The following is an 8473-nucleotide window of genomic DNA, read 5'->3' as shown; positions in this document are numbered from 1 at the left end:
CTTATTATTTGCAACTGGAAACCTGTTCCTCATACTAAAAGAATAATGTTAAAATTCAAAATTATTATTAGGATTATCTTTTAAGTTTCAAGCATGGGGGTTTCTGTGTGGAAAAATTGCCTGGCACTCGGGTTACACTTCTGGTTAAGGTCTGGATTTATCTAGACTCTCTAGTCTGGAAGATCTAATCTGGCTAAGGTCTGACGCAGGTCTGGCTTCTAGTCTGAAATGTCTGGTTTAGCCAAGGTTTGGCACTGGTCAGCTATGCAAGAAAAAAAACCTTATGTTCCATCTGCAAACTCTTTTTACAAATTCCAAAGAAGTTATAGGTTCTCTAAAATGATAATTAGATCAACATAAATTCTAAGTATCAAAACAAGAATTTTTTTTATCTCTTTGACAGTATAGTCTGGATCAGGTCTGTCACTACCCTTCTAGACAAGAAACAAAAAAAGTTCTGAGTTCGATCGACCAACTGTTTGACATATTTCAAAAAAGTAACAGGGTGTTTAAAATTATTGAAAATATAAAATTCGCACTATCACAATAGTATGTTTTTCATAACATCTTGAATGACTGGCCTAGTCTAGGTCTGGCGCTGATCAGCGATCCAAAAGAAAAAAAATCTTAGGTTCCATTATCAAATTTTTTTAACGTACTTTAAAAAAGTTACAGGGTGTCTAAAACAATGGAAAATAAAGAATTAAATCTATAAAAACACAACTTTTTTTCATCATCTTGACAGCGTGGTATGGCCTAGGCCTGACGCTGATTCTAAGTAATTGGAATTCATTTCTTGGCTCTCGGCGTGCAGATATCTTGCCACTTGACGTCAAAACTTGAAATATTCTGGCATTGCTTGGCTCCAACCTCTTGAAAACACTGCTAGTTTTTATCCATCAAGTATCAGAAACTATCAAAAGTTTTCTGTTATTTTCGTGATAATATATCAATACTACCAAAATTTTACTGTAAAAGTGAAGGCATGAAAAGTACCAAATCTTTATTAATCCTAGGAGAAATTGGTCTAGACCATCCTTAAAACTCAAAAGGAACTCGCAGGTCTGAAAAGTGGAAATACTAGAATGAAGAATCTTGGCAGTGCCTCTCTACAGCCTAACTAGAATTTCCTAAACAGATTCGAATGAGAAAATCTTTAACTAGTAGTCAATGAATTTTCCTTATTCAATACAAGATTAATTTTTCCTTGCTAATACCTGGATACAAACTCACTACAAGTTCCTGATCAGTTTTAACTCAAAATGCCCCTTCTAATTTCCAACAGATTTTCCTTGCTTGAAATGAGCACTTTTTCCTGTCAAGGGTTTCGTGAAGAAAAGCGAAGGAGAAGCTATTGTTGTGGCGTTGTGGTCGATCAAATGATTGATAAACAGTTCAGTAATTAATGGCTCCTTTGTAATCATTTTGTGCTACGACTAGGTCACAACATTATGTGGAAGATTCATAGTTCGGTGAAGATTCATCGTTGGGTGCTAACCACGCATAAGGAAAAACTGACTAAAAACTTGTATAAAAATAGGCCCAATTTCTACTAGAGAAGTTATTAACTAAATGGTAAGTACAAACCTACTTTTTATCTATCATAGAAGAATAACCATGAAAAAAGATAATTAAATCTTTTGATTTATTCGATGGCAGTATATTTTTGAAGCAAACTTTTATTTTTTACGGATTATATTAAACATGTATTTTATATATTTTTCTATAAAATACTTTTTTGCTTTTTGAGCGTATACTCAAAGCAATCTACAACCTACGTCTTGAGGAAAAGGAGCTTAGGAAATAAATGGCACGTCTGGGCACTGGAAATCCTAATTCTTCAAAGTTGATAGACTATCTACCCAAACACTTGACTAAAAATTTGATTTGGAGTTGCCAGTAAAGACTTAAGAGGAATTCAAAAACATGGGCAATATGGTCTTCAACGATAAAACATTTCACAAGAATTTGTACGTACAAAATCTCGTGTCTCTTGCTATTATTGACCTGTAAAATTGGTTTCGGTCTGAAATTTTAGTTAATTTAAATATAATCTTTAATATTTCTCGAAGTTCGGTCCTATCTAAAGTTCTTTTTAATTTTCTTTTGGTATTTTTTCTTTAAATTCAACCCAATTAAAATTAATCTAATGAATCGGTTTCAATTATGTGTTTCAGTCCGGGCCCAATGGAGTCAATATTCTCATTCGGCTGAGTAGCCCACACCTAGCGGCTGACCAGATGCTCTGGCTTGGGGCTAGCCAGAAAAAACGTCATACTTTTAATCAAGTCTAGAATAGACCGTCTGGTCAGCGACAGGACTGGAAACCTGGCGGTCTAGTCTGGGACAGGCCAGCGCCAGAATATTTTTTCCACACGTTTTTTTGCGTCAAACAGTAATTTTATGAACTTCTTCCGGGACCTCAATATTGTTTATTATCGCTGAAGACTACAACAGGTGTTTCTAATAGATTTAGGTTGTGAAAATTTTAAAATTATGTGATTTAAATGTTAATGTCAATAAGCTTGTTTCTGAATTTAAAAAAATTCGGAATGGAAATTGTCATGCTGCATTTATTTCAATTAATATTGCAACTCCATAATATTTTACTAGGAATTAAAATTTTGGAAACTCGATTCGACCCGACTAAAAAAAAACTCAGTATGGATTTAAGAACCGTTTTTTGGTTTAGATTTATTAAGTTTTACTCCAAATAATACACACGAAAAATCTATTTCTATGTAGGGATTCTATATAAGTCGAAAGTATTGCAAATAAAACATACAAAATGGAGAAATGATCTTTAAATTAATTTTTATTTGTAGCAACAACCGAATTAAAAGTTAATGATAGTATCATTAAGTGATTTAAAAAAGCGGAATTGAAGTAACTCGGATTAGACCATCTAAATGTCTCATCACTTAGAGTAAACTATATTTTCCAATCTGTGGTAAAAAAATTAAATATGAAGCTTGAAATGTTGTTTTAAATTTGAATTTATCCATTTTTATACAAATAGAGAGAAATCGACTCTAATATGTACGGATTCAATCAAAGTGTCACCTCAAATTTTTATGATAGGTGTACCAAGAATCAAATGCCTGAAAAATAGTTTTTTTCTATGATTTTAAGAGTATCAAAATATTACTTAACAATGCTATCACAAATACAAAATATTATTTTTAAGGGGCCACCCATATACCACGTGGACACTTTAGGGAGGAGGGGGGGGGTATGGCAAAATTCCATTCTTGTCTACGAGGGGGACCGGGGGGCCGGGCTAGAATCCACGTGGACACACATTTTCCTAAATCTGTAGGAAATATACTGAAATGAGACAAGGTATACTCTAGGTATACTCGAACTTTTATATTGTGCATCCGCATAATAGAATTTTTATTTTTATTTTTATTATATTTTTTTTAACGACTATTTTTTTTCAATTCAACTCGTTGACTGACTAACAGTTGTTGGTGCATTTTGCAACAATTTATCGTTAAACTGGTCAAAAATTCGAGTGAAAAAACATCATTTTAGTACTCTTGAAACGCACGTGGAATGATTGTTTGAATGCTAAAAACTAACTAGAAGTTTGACTGGCAGCTCCTGAGTGGTGCCAAAGTTGACTGGCAGACTGTCAAACATGTAAAAAATTCGAGTGAAAAAACGTTATTTTAGTACTCTTCAAACACACGTGGAATGATTGTTTGAGTGCTAACAACTAACTAGAATTTGGACTGGCAGCTCCTGTGTGGTGCCAAAGTTAACTGGCAAGCTGTCAAAAATGTCAAAGATGTAAAAAATGTCAAAAATTTGAGTGAAGAAACGTCATTTTAGTACTCTTGAAACCCATTGGGGATGATTCTTTAGGTGCTAAAAAGTAAGATAATAATTGATTGGCTGTTCCTCAACTAACAAAGAATTTGACGAGAAGCTGCCAGTCAAATTTTCGGTCAGTGCTTCGCATTCAAACAATCATTCCCAATGGGTTTTAAGAGTACTAAAATGGCGTTTCTTCTTTCGAATTTTTGGCATGTTTGACAGCCTTCCAGTCAACTGTGACACCATTTAGAAGCTGCCACTCAAGCTTCTTCGTAGTGGTTTGCACCTAAAAAATCATCTCCAATGGGTTTCAAGAGTACTAAAATGACGTTTCTTCACTAGAATTTTTGACATTTTTAACAGCTTGCCAGTCAACTTTGGCACCACTCAGGAGCTGCCAATCAAACTTCTCGTTAGCTTTTAGCATCCAAACAATCGTTCCCCGTGGGTTTAAAGAGTACTAAAATGACGTTTTTTCACTTGAATTTTCGACCAGTTTAACGATAAATTGGTGCAAAATGCACGAACAGCTGTTAGCCAGTCAACGAATTTCGAACTGTTGACTAGAAAACAAAAGAATCTGAAATTTTAATAAGTTCTAAAATGACGTTTATATGGAATTGTCGTGAGCTTCCGAACATTTTGAAGACTATTAATATCTATATTTTCATAATATATGTCCACGTGGACATAGTACGGGGGGGGGGGTGTTTGTCAAAATTCCACGGCTGTCCACTAGGGGGGGGGGGGATATGGTGAAAAATTGTCAACGTGGTATATGGATGGCCCCTAATACAAACATTTGAAAACTCACAAAATGTATGAGTGTATTTACAGATTTGTACATATTTTAAAAATTGGAAACAGTTAACTGATAGGTTATGTTTTCTTTAAAAAATAAGCCAGAATTAATTAAAATTCAACTATTTTTAAAAATAGCAAGAACTGACAATAAGAAAAATGTTAGTTACGAGAAATACTGTTAAAATAATTCTTTGTTTTAAGATTTAAAGCTTCTTCATGAAAATTTCCTTTCGCCATCGAAAACCTTCTTTTCTCAGAAACGTGGTTTTTGCATAACTACCTTAAACCAATTTCGCGATCTCGATCGTATGATTATAAGGGCTGCCTCAAATTTTTGAAATTGTCAAAACAGAAAAAAGTCGCAAATGATCTTCCTTAAATTAATTTTCTTATTTGTGGTAACAACAGAATACCAAATATTTATATCACTTAACATATTGATCATAGACATATGAAAAAGAATATTACACATTTTTTATTTTATCTTTTTGTTAATCTAGTTTGAAATTTTCTAAAATATGAATTAAAATGTACACATTTCATAGAAGCTAAGAAAATTGAAAAAGTTGAATCAACCAAAATCTGTTATGCTGGGCTACTCGTTGAAACTGCTATCACCATATGTTGACATGGCACAGTTTTTTCAATGTCAGAACAGAGGAAACTTGGACCAAATCACTTGTCATACATGAAACATAGTTTAAGGAAGTATTTAACTTGATATAACATTATCTCTGTCGATATAAATAACTCAGTTTTAGACAAAAACAGGATTATAGGAAAAATATATATAATTTTCAATGATATTAAGGTACTTTCAAGAAGTATCATCTTTAATATTTTATAAAGCTTTTTAAAATTTTATAAACTATTTTAATTTTATAAATCGCAAAAGATGCTATTTTTATTAGAGTGTCGGCTAATAGAAGCGATGACTTAAAAATATTTATTTGTCGAAAATTCTCTAGTTTTTTTGTTGCAAAATTTAGTTTTCATAAAAGACATTTTATCTTCTTTTGTTGAAAGATCAACTGTTACACTTAGTTGCTGAGAATTCCTCTATTTAGATGACAAACTCAATTTTTTGTTATAAATTTAATCATTTTGTTGAAAATTCAAATCTTTCGTCAAAAAGTGATCTTTTATGCTACAAAGATCATTCTCTTTGGTCAAGATTCATATTGTTTTATTCCGTTAATGCACATAGAAAAATGCAATGCAATTACCCTCTGAATATGAAATCTACCAAATCCTATACAATTTTACATAAAACTGCATTATTTTATTGTTAAACACACTCACCTTATTGAAATTTTATAATATAAGGAAGTGAATAAAATTATTCATAAATAAACAATAATAACCTTATTTTAACTATAAATAGGGCCAACATTTATTCAAAAAGTGCAAATTATTTAATTTATTGTATTATTATTATTTATATTATTAATTATATTATTTTATATTATTTATTAATAATATTGTTTATTAATTTATTGTAATTTATGTCTTGTGGAGTTTAGCATGCAAAATGTTTCAAATTGTATCAGTGAATATTGCATTTATGAAATTTTTATATCAGAAATGTTTTGCAAAAGATTTAGGCATATCAAAAATCGCATGAAACGGCCATATTTGAAGGCTTAGTGTAAGACTCGGATATACTTGTGTAACTTTGAGAACAGGTTTTTGAGAAAAAAAAAGAATAAACTTTTTATTTAATTGAGAAAAAGTAAGAAAAGCTGATGAAAATTGACACATTTAAGTTGAACACTGGCTGAAGGGATTGCAAGTGGACGGCTGCAAAAAAAGTTGACCCTCGGTCGGGCCTCTGGTTGTACCCCGTATTTGCTGAGTCCCAAAATACGGTCACTGACAATGAGTAGAAAGGCAGAGCGATAATAAGTTAATAAATCTATAACTGCTCTCCGGGTCGAACCTATAGCTGGTGTTATGACTGCTCTATTTTAAATCAGGAAACTTTAAAGCCCCAGAGCAAAGGCTAAAAATATTTTTTTTTTGCAAATGAAAAAACATGGATAAATTTACTTGCCTAAGAGGACGATTTGGTCAACGTGCCCATTGAAATTTCTCAAATGTTATTTTTCGGGTTACCCTAGTATATATTTATGATATATCTATAAATACAAGTATATACATGTATACCTTCAAAGCACATATTATACTAAATACTAAAGATTTCCATAAATTTCAAGTCTTATAACGGTTAGTTACACGGGGTGGGGTTATAGAGGGCCTAGAATCTTTTACGTAAATTAAGTTAATTATTTAAACATCACGTTCGTTCCGCAATACTGCTCAGAGCCTGGTAGCTGCTTAACCTTTCTAGCAATTAACCCATGTGAAGGGTTTTATATTTTTTTGTTTATATAATTTAATAAACAAATGAAAGATTTCGCTAGTTTCTAGTGCATGAGCAGAACTTTTGCAAACGGAATCTACAAAATAAGGTCTACTATATAAGTTTAAAAATGCATAAAACATGCATCGGGTTTAAAAATTATTTCAACTATTGAATAATTTTACCTGAAAATCGTATAAGACAGCATTCCTAAAAACAATCTACATTGACTTAAACAGTTTTGAGTAATCCCAAACAATTTTAGCAAAATAAGACACTCGAATTTTCGAGAATTGCACTTATGCCGTGACTGAAAAACTTTGAGATAAAAAAATTAAAAGACACGATTTTTCTAAATTGTCGTTCACTTAAGAGCACTTTGAAAACTATATTAATTTATTTTGTAATATCGCAGAATTCCTACGGTTTAGGAAATTTAATTTTCAGAATTAATTACAATTAGGAGAAACCAGTACGGATAGAAAAACTGTTGAAGCCATATTATTCATAAATGTTAAATCAGTGGATAAAGTATTACATTGCAAATTAATGTTGGTCATTCATCTGATTACAATGATCTTACTTGATTATAGTTTCCTCGATTTTTTCGCGAGGTTTGGAGGTACAAAGTAGGTCTTTGGCAATGTAAAAGTGCACTTTACAGGCCGCGCATCGTAAAAGCGTACTTTGACAGCCGCAGGAAATGCGCAAGCATGCGCGTACGTTACTTTGTCACACGCGCACTGTTGTCATGCGCAGTACTTTTCCTTTAAACTAACCTCAAGTTTGAGACGTGATTCCGTGACAACCCTCGAACATCATACTCCTTAAAACTTAAATATCGTGTGTCAATGCAGCGTAGTATTTTCACAGTCTTGCTTATGTACAAAAACTTACGCTCATCCATAAACAGATTACTTTACTAAAAAAAATGTTTCAGTTGTCCCAGCTAACCGTTTAGCTGGATTTTATCTTCCAAGCAAATATAAGTGTGTCATCTAGATCTCTAGTTTTTTCAGATAAATTTGAAATATGGCCAGAAGAAGATAGTGAAACACACAATAATTAAGAAGTCGGTTTGATTATGAATGAAAAAGCGAAGCAGCATCTAAGAGATCAAGGATATGTATCTCCTAGATTGCTGTATGTTGGAATGAAAGTAGGAATCAGAAGATTATTTATCATAACGTGCCACTCTCTAGTTAATGGTGATCCGATTGAAGTAAAGGACGACTTTTGGGACACTCTAAATGATAGAATAAGTACATGCGATCATAGAGAAAGCATCATTCTGCTAGAAGATACGAGGGTAGTTCAATAAGTCCTTAGAATGAAGTATAAAAACAATTTTTTTTGGGTAAATTTTTTTTTATTTTTCAACATAATCCCCTTGGAGCTCTATATACTTGGTCAATCGCTTTTCAAGTTTTTTTAATCCTTCAGAAAAGTGCGTTTTCGGAAGTTCCTCAAAATAAGCACTTACAG

This window comes from Belonocnema kinseyi, chromosome 2 (assembly GCF_010883055.1).
Source record: "Belonocnema kinseyi isolate 2016_QV_RU_SX_M_011 chromosome 2, B_treatae_v1, whole genome shotgun sequence".
In the NCBI taxonomy this organism is placed as follows: Eukaryota; Metazoa; Arthropoda; class Insecta; order Hymenoptera; family Cynipidae; genus Belonocnema; species Belonocnema kinseyi.
This window is presented reverse-complemented; position numbering follows the sequence as displayed.